General features: G+C 42.2%; 1 non-coding gene across 1 annotated transcript; it reads right to left on the reverse strand.

Moving 5' to 3' along the window:
- Positions 1 to 9,330: 9,330 nt before the first annotated feature.
- Positions 9,331 to 9,461, reverse strand: LOC129687854 (small nucleolar RNA SNORA17). The gene has a single exon (XR_008721823.1). It is a non-coding gene; the product is annotated as a small nucleolar RNA SNORA17 (small nucleolar RNA).
- Positions 9,462 to 15,012: the final 5,551 nt, after the last annotated feature.

A 15,012-nucleotide genomic window follows, 5' to 3' on the forward strand; every position in this document is an offset into this window, starting at 1 on the left:
CTAAAGCTGTCAGATTCCTGTTAAAATTTTGGATAAAAGCGCTTAACTCCAGAAGGCACACAGTGGCAAGATGGACCCATTTCAGCAATGCCAAGTGGATCTATCAATAGGTGGTGGCAAGCTAACTTCCTCGTTGTGTAAATACCCTCTCCTTTCATAACCCAGAAGTAACCTGTAGTCAGTAGGACCCTGTGGATATGCATAACTACTTTAGCATCTACTAATGATGATTATTTGGATTGGCAGATTTGACAAGAGTTAAGAAACGTACTGTGACTTTTCTCATTATTTCTGTGTTTGTTGAGGGCAACACTCTTATTAGCCTGAAAGAGTTTACCTCCATTAGCAAACTTTGGTAACCATAAGAAGCAATTAAAGAGAGAAAAGAGGAACTAGCCTGAACACGAGGTGCTCGGCTCTCACCGCTTCCACGGTGGGGGGTGTGGGCCCAAGCTGCAGCTTGTAATGATTTATAATAAAAAGAACCTCATGTATTTAAAAAAAAAGAGAGAGAAAAGAGGGTGGTTGTTCACACTGATAATGTTTACAGCCAAGTATATGCATCTGTCCAGTCAGGCTCTTGTAGCACAGAAGCTTTGTCTAGGTGACTCACACAAACATATTGCTCACAGATCTAAAGGCTAAGCACTCCAGAACCAAGGTCAGGTTTGTTGCCTGGCTGAAAAGCTTCTTTCTGACTGATACACAGCCATCTTCTTTTGGTCCCAAATGAAGTTAAATATGAAGGCTATCAGATTCCGCCTCAACATTTTGGGTGAAGGTGCCCAGTGGCAAAAAGGAGCTGAGCGCCACACCTTTCATAAGGATAAAGATCCCAGTCGTGACCTCTGATGCCATGACCAACCATGTTCCAAAAACACCACTTTATAATACTGTCACCTTCAAGATAGGGTTTAATTTGCCAAGCTTGGACAGAGAGGCCCAAACATCCAAACAGTAACTTGTCAACACTTGCTGTCTGCAGCGGTGACACTGATGACAGCTGCTGCTGCTCCTGCTGCTGCTCAGTGGTTTTTTTGGACTCTCAGGTTTAAGGGAGTCTCTCCGTTCTTAACCCATAACCCCCTTTCTTAAAAGAGGATTAAGCATGCACATAAAATCATCCACAGCAGATGGGAAGCCTGAAAACAATCAGGGTGGAGGTAACTGCTGCCTGGCAGGGGAAAACGGAAATGTTTATGCTACTGTGGGCAAGGCAGGAGGAAAAGCCAGCAATAAATGTCAACTAGACCCTGCAGGGTCGGGGAGAATAAGCAAATGAAAAGCAAGCCTAAAACAGCCTCCGGACCATTTTTACAATGTGCACACAACTTAGGAGAGGTGGTTTATTCTGCATTCTGACATTTACAACTATATGTATACTCTTTGAAAGAAAAGGAAGGAAAAATTAGACAAACCAAGGGAGCAAATGGAGGGAGGGGAAGAGGAGGGAAGAAAGAGGGGGAGGTAGAAAGGAAGGAGGGAGGGAAGGGGGGAAGGGAAAAGAAGGGAAGGGAAAGGAAGAGAAAGGAGAGGAGATGAGAGGGGAAAAGGAAGGGAGGGGAGGAAAGGAGAGGAGGCCAGTGTATGGTTCTTGTAAAAAATCTCATACCTGATCACAGTTGCCATCACAACCATTCATTGCTGTTATTCACCTCTGAGTTCTACCTCCATCTGAGTTTCCTCCCCCATTTCTTAATTCCACATTAGCTCTAAATTCACTGGTTTTATGAAATGGCAGTCTTTGGTTTCATTTGTATTTTTTTAATTGATTCTTTCAAAAAGGATTATCTGCTTCTGGTAGAAATTTATATGCTCCAATATTTTTGCTAAGAAAAAGCAATTCTCCTGCTATGTACCACTGTCCTCTAGGCATAATGTGGCTATAACCATCTTAAAGGGCCCCTGTGGCTACCACCATGAGACCTTCACAAGTTCAGGCCTGTAGATGTTCTCTCAAGAGAGAGAGAAAGAGAGATGGAAGGAGTCATGAACCCGTCACCTGAGGTGAGATCCTAACCACTTCCTCTCTCACGAAACGTCCTCTCAGATCAGGAGGTGTTTGAATATAGAACATGTGAAGGTTAATTAAAGGGGGAATTGCACCGGCTGAACATGATTCTGAGCAGAGAACACTCCAGGGCCAGGCCATTGGGATTTAGAATCTTCATTTGGCACTATAATTTATGATGGGCTTGACTTCATTTTAGCCTTTGCTCCTTAAATCTGATGAGCATGAAAATGCAAAAGAATAAAAATGTTGAACTCACCCTGAATACAATGGTGAGCTGAGGCTTTGGGCTCTGTGAGAGACTTTGTCTCAAAAAGTAAGATGGAGAGAAACAGAGAACAATAAATGAAGTCAGCCTTTGGCCTTAGCATATGCTCATTTACACACACACACACACACACACACAGACACACACACACACACACACTGAGCTACCTACCCTAAGGATGTGAGATCAGGAAATGACCACAGGTTGGGGAGCCTCGGTTTGTTCTGTCACAGCCCTTAGGTGAGAAAAGGCCTGGAGAAGCAGTTGTGAAAGCAGGAAGAGTAGACACTGATGGTCCAAAAGGGTACACAGTGGGAGTCTCTGCTCAAACTGGGAAGGCCCAGGGGAAGAGATGGAGCAGGCCTCATCAACCGAGAATCACGCTAGCGTCAGACAGCTCCGAACCTGAGATAAACAGGTAGATCAACATCTGGAGCCTGACTTTCACCATCGGAGAGCCTGAGCACTCTGAAGTTCTGGAGATGTACCTGACACCCACAGCTGTACCCTTCCAGCAGGGTGATTAATCCTCAGGGGGCCTTCACAGTACAAAAACCCTGTACTGACCTGAGCTGCTGTTCCTTCCCACATCCCTAACGCACATGGGGGACACGCAAGCAAAAAACGTTAGCCACCCCGGGACATGTAATCCGGGGAGTCTGAAGAGAATGAGAGGACCCTCCCAGGTCCATAAAGTGTGAAGTGTGGCCAGCAGAGACCCCTGCATCTCAAAGGAAAACTGCTAAGACGCTGCTCGGGAAGACATCAGATCCGTGTCCAGTGCAGACTCAGCAACACGAACCAGGGAACAAGCAAGCTGTTCACAAGTTCATCTGACGTGGCCCCACTCCTCTCGTAACTTGAGGCCTCCAATTATTCACGGACCCAGAAGCAGCTCCAACCTCGGTACTTCTGTCCACCACTGTCACGCTGACCTTCTTTACAGCACTTTAGGCAGGACTTTCACGTTATTGGTTTTTTTGTAATTTTTATGATTTTAGTATTTATTCTTCTTTAGGCATTCGTCTAATTATGGATACTCACTGTTTTTTCATTGTTGGGTAATGTGTTTCCCCCTCCCCTTTGGCTTATTTTTACCTCCCTCTTTCCCTCTTTCTCCTCCCCTCACATTTAGTAGTGTTTTGAATTCACCTTATTTTTTTAAATACTTGCATTTTTTTTCATTCTTTTTCTTTTATTTATCTAAATTTGTATTTGAACTTTTTTCATTGCCAGGGAACCCTTGTTTTCTTGTATCCTGTATCTTGCTCTTTTCGTTTCCTCCTCACAGCATTCTTCCCCACGCTTCCTCTCTTCCATTTAACACTTCTTCTCCTGTGTCTTCCCTCTCCCCATCTCATACTTTATCTGATAATATTGTAATTTCCACACCTGCTGAACTAATGTTTAACTACCTAGTGCCTTCTACAGTAGCTCTTCCCTCTGGGTTCACTGGTTACTGGTGATGTGCTAGTGAACTGTAAAGGATTTTAAGCATTATTTCGGGAATTGTTGCTGTCCTAGGAGTTTGTTTTCTCCTGGAATGGGATTGAGCATTGAGCCTGCTGAGTTGCCCAGTAACAATCACCACCACCCCCCAAAGTCAGAAGAGATATCCAAACCAACAGATGAGCAGGCTACAACACAGACACATCGGAAATGTGAAAATGAAGGGGAAAAAGTTTTCTGCTGAAAACTTCTCTAAAAAGTCACAACTCCTCAACTACTGAGGTCACAGGTGCCAAACAGGTAAAATGTCAAATGGAGATTTTTAAAGTTTTCAGGTAAAAATACTCATTAGTCTCAAATAGCATACAAATAAGTGCATAAGTTCAATTCAGGTCCAAGAGAAACATCATTACCATAAAGAAAAAAGTTTGCAAAATTGATGAGAAAATAAGCAATATTGATGAAAAAGTCAATAATGAAAAAAAATGTCAAAAATAAAATTGAGATATTTTTTGAAAAAATATAGAAATGCTGAAATAAAAACTAAATGAATTAAAATCAAAACAATAACAACAAAAGAAAAAAATTTAAAGTGTCACCAAAAGAATTGGCAAAGCAGATGAAAGAATTTAGAGAAAATGGCTGAAGAAATACTAAATTTGAAAATCAAAGGGGTACAGGGGAGAGCATGATTGCAATCTCTAGGAATTCTGGGGTAAAATCAAGAAACCAAGCCTAAGAATCCATTCGATGTAAGAAAAAGGGTAGATAGCAAAAAGGCTTAAAGAAAATCGATTCAATAAAGTTATAGCAGAAGTCCCAGATGTAGAAAAAGACAAACACAAGAGACATTTAGAGATCCAAATGAGCCTCACCAAAAGAAGAATTTTGCTGTGACACAATAAAGATGTCAAAAACACAAAGCCAAGAAAAAGTATTAAGCCCTGTAAGGGAGAAAACCATCAACCCACCTGCATGGGCAAAACCATAAGTATTGTATCAGCTCACCCATTATTAACCCCCAAAACCAGGAAAGCATGAAATGCTGTATCTCAATTGCTGAAAAATAAAAAAAATTAAAAAAGAGAAAACTATGAACCAAAATAGTTAAATTCTGCAAGGCCATCTTTTGACTTTGATAAAAACACAAGGATATTTTAAGAAAAGCACAAACTCAGGTTATTAGATACCATGGTACTATAGCTATTTCCTCAATATTTTGCCAATTCATAAGCATGGGAGGCCTTTCAATCTTCTAGTGTCTTCTTTAATTCTTCCTTCAGCATCCTAAAGTTTTCATTGTGAAAGTCGTTTTGCCTCCTTAGTTAAATTTATTCTGAGGTGTTATTTTTGCTATTGTGAGTGGGATTCCCCCAACATGTACCAGTTTCTTTCTCAGCAAGTTTGTTATTGGCATACAGAAAGGGGAAAGCTTGTATTAATTGAAATAATCCAGAATCAGGATCACAAATATAGCTCTTTGTTTTCTCCAAAACCAAGAACTACATTTAAAATTTTTACATGTATCTGTTTACATATGGAGTCATGAAAGTAGAAAAGAGGTCATGGGAGAGAAAAAACTTTTAAATGTAGGAAAAGGGAGTATAATGGAGTACATAATAAGAAAGCAGAGGTACCGGGGCATCTTGGGGAAATCAGAGAGTAAGCCAGAGGTGTCAGTGGGTTCTGGGACAGCAACGAAAAAGGGAAACACATTAGAATGTCAAACAGGTATGGAAATATATATTTGTCTTGGTTACTTTTCTATTGTTGTAACAAAACACAATGACCAAGTTAGAAGCTTAAGTTAGAGGCTTACAGTTCCGGGAGTGTAGAGTCTGTGATCATGGTGGTGGAGAGCATGGCAGCAGGCGGGCACACATGAGCTCAAGGAGTAGCTGAGAGCGTGCAACTGACTCACAAGCATTAGGCAAATACTGAGAAATCTAAAGGGGCGTGGCCTGGGCTTTGAAACCTCAAAGCCCATCCCCAGTGACACACCTCCTTCAGCAAGGCCACAGCTAATCCTTCTCAAACAGTCCCATCAACTGGGGGTGAAATAGTCAAATAAATAAGTCAATGGGGGCATTTTCATTCAAACCAGCACAATGTTAATCTGCAACTTTAACTAAAGAATAAAAATAGTTCATTGTGCTGCATCTGATATGTTCAAGCTAGGCATTCTTGGATATTAGAATGGCATTTTTATATTGTTGCAAGATTTCTTGAAATGATTGGATTAATTGCACTACAAATGGGACACATGCTATACATAATGAGTAGTTGGTATTAATGTTGACTTTGGCGATAAAAAAAAAGCATGTGTTGCAGACTACTTGGTTTTTTGTTGTTGTTGTTGTTGTTGTTGTTTGTTTTATTTTGGGTTTTTTTTTTTTTTTTGCCAGATTATTTGAGTAGGCGGTTTAGCTTTATCCTAAATGGAAGATTTTATCCCTTCTTTAGATAACATAGAAGTTACAAAATTTGCTCAAGGATATAAAGCTGTTAAGAGGCAAAGCTAGGATTCACTCCAGGATGTTCAGAGTCCAGTATCTTGATGCTCATGACTGCACTAACTTATTGGCTGATGTATCTGTTGTCCATCTATCCATCTAGCCATTACTTAAAAAATGATTCTGATAGTTAAAACAATTGAGCCAGGCATTTTACCATCTTTTTTTTAAAATCACATTTATGTATTTTGTGTATATGTATGGAGATCAGAGAACAACTTTTGGGAATCAGTTTTGTCCTTCTACCATGTGGGTTCTGGACATCAAACTGAGCTTGTCAGGCTTAGTGGTAGGTTTACTTAACTACTGAACCATCTCACTGGCCCTGAGCCAAAATTTTATATACAGAGAAAAATACCCATAAAAATGTGTCCTCAACAGTATATCTAATGAACACATTGTTCTCTGTGATCTTATCTAATCTTATCTAATCTTCAGAATAAGCTATCTAATTTCTCTTCCTCTTCCTCCTCCTCCTGTGTCTCCTCCTTCTTCTTCTTCCAACCTTGCCTAGCTCATAAGTCCCTAGCCAAATTGCTCAGATCTGAAATTACTCCTAAGACCAAATGCTTTCATTGACCCTCACTCTCTACCACAGATCCAGAAGAGACTTCAGAATATACCTGCAGTCCCAACTAATGCAGAAAAAGTGCCTAGAAGACTGAGGAAGAGAATAAGAAGTCTCCTCCAGAGGCTGGGGATGTAATCAGTGGATAGGGTCCTAATCCAACATTAAACATGTGCTTAATCCCCGCACCCTATAAACTATGTGGCACACATCTATAATGCCAACACTCGGGGGATAGAGGCAGTGGTGTGTGTGTGTGTGTGTGTGTGTGTGTGTGTGCGCGTGCGTGTTTGAGATCATCTTTAACATAGTTGATATACAACTTTAAGCTTAGCCTAGGACACATAAAACGTCTCAAAAAATAAAATTTTAGGGGTGGAGGTATGGCACAGTAGTTAACAGCACTCGTTTTTGCAGATGACTCAAATTTAATTCCAAGCACACATATGGTGGTTTACAATGTCCAGAACTCCAATTTCAGGGACTCTGATACCTTCTTATGATCTCCTGGGGTATGAGGCAAGCACGTGGTGCACTGACATACATGCAAGCAAAACACGCATGGACATTTAATTAATTAAAGTAAAAATAAAACCTTAAAGGAAAGTTTCCTGCACACACACACTGGTATAGTGCCAGGGCAGAGAAAGCAGGAACAGGCCCTCCAGGGCTTATAGGCTAAACACACTTGCACCTATGTTTATTGTTTCCAAATCTTTCTACCTCAAGGGTACATGGCATTATCTTAGAGTTACAAATGAGGAAACAAATTTATGAATGTCAAGTGACTGAAGGTTCCCAAACTCGCTGAGCAATGAAGATTGAATTTCAATTGAGGACGGCTTAACCGGTTATGATAATATCCTTTCCCCCGTGCCAGATGCCTCAAAACTATTACCTGAAACAACGGCCTGCAGGAGCCAGCCAGCATCAGATCTGATCACATGCATGTCTTCCTGAGTCCACGTTCATGATATTTTCAAATCAGCGCAAAAGAGAGTTTCCAGAGAAATTGGCAGAAGCCAAAATAGGGCTCTGATGTCTGTAAAGTTGGAACATTAACCCAGGAAATGGAGGGCAGCTGTATAAACTGGCTTAGAAGTAACTTGGTAGCTGATCTTCTGTTCAAAAAAGTTAAGAGACAAGCCAGTCTCTGCACCAACCTGGAGGAGAACCAACCTCGTAGCAACCAGATTCACCAGCCTCCAAGAATTCTAAACCAATTAAGGGGTTAGAGGGCATTTTTTTTTGTTCTTTTGTTTGTTTGTTGTTTCTTTGTGAATTTCACATCCTGTACCCCAGTCCCACTCATTTCCCTCTCCCATTGTACACACCCTCCACTCTTGCAACCCCCCATCTCAAAACAGAGGGGAAAAAAATCTCTTTGTAGAAGCTGTAGTGTCAGTGTTTCCATGGTATACCCTTTTGTCTACACTTCTTTCCTTGCAAGTGTTCATTACAATGACTTGCTGGACTGGTGTGAGGCCCCTGGCTTCTGCTATTCTACCAACATTGGAACCTTACTGAGACTCCTCTCAGATACCCTATGTTGTTGGCATATGTCACAGAGATCCTGTAGTTTGGGGTCTGTAGTACCAGCCCCTTCATGCACTCCTGCAGTTCATTGATGTTGTGGTAGGTGAATTCAAAGCCCTGGATGGGGGCCTGAGAGGTGTCTGGGCTGACCAGCTCTCCTGCTCTCCTGCTCTCCTGCCCTCATACCCTTGGGCAAATTCACCAGGAACTCCCACAACCAGAGCCAGCCCTACCCTGCTGCCCAGATGAGATGCAGGGCCTGCTCTCCTGAGAGCTGCAGCAGGTGAGAGGCAGGATCAGCTCTCCTGCTCTGATGACTTCCTGGTCAGCTCTCTGGTGTGCTATAAGGGAAGGGGGAGGCAGAGGCATCTCTCCCTTGCCCATGTCACCACATGGCAGACAAGTGATGGGGCCAGCTCTCCCATGTTCACGCCCTCAGGACCAGTGGGACCCAGGTGCCATCACTGGCTACTCATATCAGGCTGTTCCTCACTACCCTCAAGTCTCCAGCTCCAACTCTCTTTATTGTGCCCATGTCCTTCCGTTTCTTTCTCTTCCATTTCTCTACCACTCACTTGCTCCTCTTATTGCACCTGGGGTTTCTGAGTGTCTGGGGTCATCTAAGGAGTGGTCTCAGGAGTGCTATTCCCCACTTGTGCATTATGGTGCTGGGCAGGGATTATCTTGGGCTTTCTCTGTCCCCTCTCCCCCAGACCTGTAAGGCACTGGACTGGTAGGCATCTCAGGCTATCTCCCTGTTCGGGCACCATGGTGTTGGTCTGGTGGTTGTTTTGGACATACTCCTTTCAATAGCCTGACAAAATGGCCCCATGAAATGGTCATCTTTCTTGGGGTCACTCTTGCCCAGGGACCCATGGTCCCACGAAGAGTTCTTCTTGTCTCTGGCTGGCTTCCCATTCTGGGAGCCTGACCAGGCCTACCTACCACCAAACTGATGGTCGCCTCAGGCTTGCCTTCTTCAGGGAATTTTAGACTCCTAATCATTCAGATGTTCGTAGGTCAGAACACTGAGCATAGCAGAGCCTCTCTCCTCTTTGCCACCTACGGATGCCCAAGTGACACAGCAGCCACATCCACAATGCTTCTAGGGTCAGGAAGGATAAATCTTTTAGGGCTCATCAGTAACATCTTTTTCCTCATTTCACTTTTATGAAACTTTAAAAGTAGGTTAAATCTATTTTTGTTTCTGTCTCTTTTTAAAGACAACAGCCTAGATTTGGCCAGGAGCCTTTAGTTATCTGACCCTTAGTATACACTAGCAAGCACCAAGAGAAACTGTTGATTCCATGTTTTATTAGTGAAGGCCCTCTGTTGATTGACTAATGGAACACCTCAACCTCATGGCTTAGAGTATGTGAGATGGCTAATTTTGACTATCAACTTGATTGGATTAAAATACCCAGGGTACTAATGAAAGTGTGCTCTGTGTGTGTGTAAGAATGGTTTCAGGGACTGAAAAATGGCCCAGTACATAAAATAACCTGCTGTCAAACTTGAAGTCCTGAGTTCAGTCCTCAGCACCAAGGTAATGGAAGGAGAGAACCAACTTCTGCTAATTGTCTTATGAGTTTACACATACACCATAGCACACATTCGCTATCTCCACACATTAAATAAACATTTTAAAATAAATAAGTTAATTTTTTTAAAGGGATGTTTTCAGAGAAGATTCACCGAGTAAGAAAGAATCCATCCTGACTTAATCTGTCACTGTGAGCCAGGGGCCAGTCCAGAACAAGAAAGCCATCTAAATACTGGCATCCTTCATTCTCCTTCTAATTGGTCAACAGGTGAGCAAGCAGTTTCCTCCTGCCACAGACAGAAGCTGATCCTTCTGCTATGCCTCCCTACCACAATGGGCTATCTGCTCTGGATTATGAAGCAAAATAAACATTTCCCCCCTGCAGTTGCTACTTGTTAGATATTTGGCCAAAACAGTAAGAAAAGTAACTAACACACTGTAGATATTGAAACACCATCAGCATAGGGCATGTCATCAAGAGTCAGTAGCCTGACACCAAACTGCCATCTGCTTGGGCAGGCCTTTCTGATCACAGAGCCCAATAGGGAACAAATCTTGGGGGAGCATGAACTGAACTGCTGGATGCAATCAGAATGGCTTTGATTTCTCTGCATATTTGCAGCAAAGATTTGCAAAATGGTACAGATGTCTCTTTTGCCAGATGTCACCTTACAAGAGGACATGATAGGTCTTATTTCTAAGGTCTGGGTAATTAAGACAGAGCTAAATTAAGGATTCAGAAACCACAGCCCCATTCTGCCTTTATCACCTCTCTCTTCTTCCTCAGGTAGTGTTTTCTATAAAATGTAATAGATGAAGACCTAGTTTAGAGCCAAACTAGCAAGAGCAGAGACTGGTTAGCAGGTAATCAGACTGTTGACAAAGCTTCTGCAAGGGTTTTGCACTCTCTGTCTTGACTTGTGCTTCTGTGCTCTTTCTGCAGCATTAGGTGGTAGGGGAGGTTAAGATGAGTACCAAGGGGGAAGATGGATGGAGCGAGTGTGCCTGTATAAGTTAACCTTTTGACCTGAAGCTAAGAAGAAAGGAAATGCTTTAGATTTTGATTTCTGAATGGATCCTGTTGCACATGCCAGGATATATGAACTAAAAGAGTAAAGAGTACAGATTCCCATGTGCGTACAGAAAAACTCATTCAGTCAGTCAGAAGTTTGGTCTAGGTACCCACATGTTTTTAAGTTATTCTTGTCCAACTAAGCATACATATTTAGAAAGACAAATGGTGTGTGTGTGTGTGTGTGTGTGTGTGTGTGTGTGTGTGTGTGATAAAAGTAGAAAGAATACATATAGAGGAAGGAACGGATGTTGGGGAGAAGAGGGAGGAGAGAAGGAAGGATACTATGCTATGCATGTGTGAAAATATCATAGTGAAATTCATTATCTTGTACACTAACTTCAAAGCATTTAAAAATAACACTAGCTTATCAGATCTTTGAGTACTCAGACACAAGGAAGAAGCTCACTCTGAAGATGCCCTTCTGGGAAAAAGAGGAAGTTCTCCTGCTGTGGCCTCTAGTGGCTGAGCCCCCACTGGAGCTGTCCAGCACTTCTCAAACAAAAACACTTGGACATTTTCTGTAAGTTTAAACTGAAACATAATTATCAGATTCCCTGGTTTCTCTCTGTTCTCCATAAAGTCACTCTCCAGAGGTGGCTCATGAATCACAAAGTCTGTTTCTTTTCTTAATCTTGGCTATTACGTTTTGTCTACATAAACATTTTTATGCACTATGGGTTTTTTCTGTGTATATTGTAGTAGTGACTATTATATGATTTTATAACATCACTAAAACAAATAAAAAGCTTAAGAAGGGGCTGTTGTATATAAAAGCAGCTGAAAACACTGATTCAACTCTAACTTTTAAATGTAAGGAGCCACTTTTCAAATCATGTGGAAGACTAGTGGTTTTGTGCAACTCACAGAAATGAAACAGAATAAAAACAACCACAAATCCTTTATAAATAAATCTTCCTGGACAAGATTATTCTACGTAATCTACTTGCTTCCTGGGTGTTTTTTTTTAAACTTTATCCAGTAGCTGTATAGAAGGAGGAAAATATTTTGCATCTACATTTTTTTCCTTCACTTTTGGCAGTTAAATCTGGCCACAGGGTGTACATATGGTCTAGACTTAATAATCAAAATAATCCATCCCCCTGGCCAGTGGTTGATGGTTCCAACATGGACATGTGACCTGAACTGGAAAAAAATCAGTCTTTTCCTGTGCATTTTATCTATAGTTAGATGTGACGAGTCCTGTCACTCTGGAGTCCTACATCACAGAGTTCATATGACCCTTCTACCCCAAACAACAAATCTTCCAAGGGAAAGCCAAGAGAAAATTCCAGGGCGAAAACATGTGGTGGGAAGGAAGCCTGAGCATGTCCGTTAAGCATCAACACACAGCATTTGTCGGCTTCCCTGTGCCCTTGCTGATGAGCTAATTCAGGGCTTACCATCCCTTTTCAGCTGGTGGGAAACAGATATCTATCACTGTATAAAAGTCATCTCATCTACAGAGAACTAAAACTATCAACGGTTTTTATATCATAGTTAGGCAAAGCACGGCTTCTGCTCTGCTGAAGCCATTTGCCTTTTTCCAGAGCAAGGACAAGATATTGTCTTCCCATACAAACAACGACTTTTATATATCAAGTAAAATTTTAAAAGGCTGCAATTACCCAAGTATAATTTGACCTTGCATTCATGACAATGTGGAAAGCTACATCTCAAACCACTGGCCCACAGAAAGTCAACGGCGCATGCTCTTCACGTTACATCAAAAGGAACTCTCGTAAAATGCTGATATCAAATGATACTGTTATGCAAACACAACGCCCGTGGCATATAAAGTGAAGGAAAGTGCACGGGCTATAACATATTCATTTCGTATGGTGGAAATGATTGAAATTCAGTGAGCGGAGGAATTCCTGACTCCTGTGCAGCGTGTGAAAGAGGTTGAAGCGCTTGGTGGCTTTTTGCATTCAGCTGTCATTGAAAACCTCTCCTGTACAAGAATTGTCATGTAAGTCATTTTGTGATCCACGGGGTAGACTGAAAAAGGACACTGGGATTGTTCCTACTACTACAGCAGCTGCATGTCCAGCAAGGACGCGCACCTGAATGCCAATGCCTGCATTCCTTTATCATCCGGGAGCTCCTCGGGTTAAACTACCCAAAGCTAACGGGGATAAAGGTGTCAGGTCAGCAGTGGCCACGGAGCAACTAAAGCCACTTCATTTCAGAGGGTTAGACAAAGAAACACGACACTGTTTCTACATTAAGATTCACCTGCTACAAAGCAAAGGACACGTTTGAGACTACTTCTTTATTGTTACATAATAAGAAATACATTCAGTGGGCCACCTTGATGATTTCTAACTGCAATCCAGTGGCAGTAAGTACGCTCGCACTGTTGCAACAGTCCCTATAACTCTCTCCCCTTACAATGCTGAAGCTCTACCCTCAGAGCGCATTCATCTCCACTCCCCCAGTAAAACCTTCTTCCTATTTCCAGTGTTTATGATTTTGATTACCATAGCAAGTTCATAAGCGTGAGACCATACAATATGTATTCCTGTGTGTATTTGCTGACCTTAATATCATCAGTGTTCATCTGTGGAAGTATTGTCCTTTTTAAGGGCTTTGTGATGTATATATACAGAATAGATAGAACTCGTGGGTGGGCAAGGAGGTCTTCAACCATTCTCGGTGCCATTCTCAGGCAGCTCCCGTCTTCGTGTTTGGCAGCTGTGAACAGCAAAAGTAGGGCGATGGGAGCAGCAGGCAGTGGCATCCCCTCCTGTTTCCAGGCCAGAGGAGCAGGGCCCCTAGATCTGAAGGTGTTAAACCCTCAGTGTACGTGTAGAGACTTTAGAGTCCCCAGCCAGTGTCACACCATCCAAGTAACTCTAAGTATCAGGATTCCCCTCTGTTTGGTGGTGGTAGGTCTCTCTTTGTGCAGGTCTAGAACATGAGGGTGCTTTAACAATGGCCAGTGTTACAGCTTTTAGCCTAAAGTCGGAAACCCTTGGCCCTAACACCTTCAAGTGGCCATTGCCTGCAGTTTCTCCTCTCTGGCTCCTTGCAGGCTCTTACACATCTTCAGTCTCAGCTTTCGAAGCCCTCTCTATGGACCTTCTTCCTGTGGCCACTCTTGGATGGTTTGACTGCTTCTTTTTAATCTCTCCAGCAGAGCTGACTGCGTTGTCCCTAGCCTCTCCGCTAGCCTCTAGCACTCTGTTGTTTCTGCCACATCTTTCTATTAGTAGCCCTGCTACTGGAAGTGATCAGGAAGAGATCTCTTGAGAGAAACCTTTTATGAAGCCTAATGCCACCATACCAAGGATGGCACCACTAGAGAGTATCTCTCAGCTGACTCCTTTGGAGCCCAAGAGACCTGCTTATATCCTAGCCACACCCCAGCCGCTTTTTCTAAACCAGTAACAGTCTTGTCTCTTAGATTCAGCCACAGTCATTAAGATTAGTATTTTGACCAATCACCATTTAGGTCCATTCCTTTTAAGGTGACCAGGGAAAGTGCTCCCCTCTAACATGGTTAGAAATGGATGTTGATCACCAAGAGTTCAGAGGTTAGTGATATTAAAAGCCTGACATGAGCAGTTTCTAACAGCCTTGGACAAGGTTTTGTTTTCAGGAGCTGAGGCAAACAGCTCTGATTGTTAGGTACTTTTCTCAAGTTTTTCAGGTATCTGGTGGTGTCATGATTGTAGTCCCACTATTTGACTGAAAATTCATTTGCTCAAGGCACCAAAGACAAGAAAGGATTGTCTAATTGTCCATCCTCTAATGTTCTTGTTATTACAGGAAAATTAACATCAGTGACAGAGCTTGCAATAAGGACATAAATAATTTACCATCCACACTAACAATACTCTTAACAGGGCTTAACACCTGCGCAGTCAGTACCATGGAAAGGTAAGTTTCCCATCCCTATTGTACCTCTTTGAGATCTTGAATTCTTCTGAATAGAAGTGAAGAGTAAAATTGCTAGGTCATAAGGAAGTTTTTAATTTTTAAGGGATCTTCATTTCCCCCTAATGGCTGCTAATCTGATAGTGTCTGTGAAACTGGACAAGTTTTAC

Source organism: Psammomys obesus, unplaced genomic scaffold (genome assembly GCF_907164565.1).
Source record: "Psammomys obesus unplaced genomic scaffold, mPsaObe1.curated_primary_1811, whole genome shotgun sequence".
In the NCBI taxonomy this organism is placed as follows: Eukaryota; Metazoa; Chordata; class Mammalia; order Rodentia; family Muridae; genus Psammomys; species Psammomys obesus.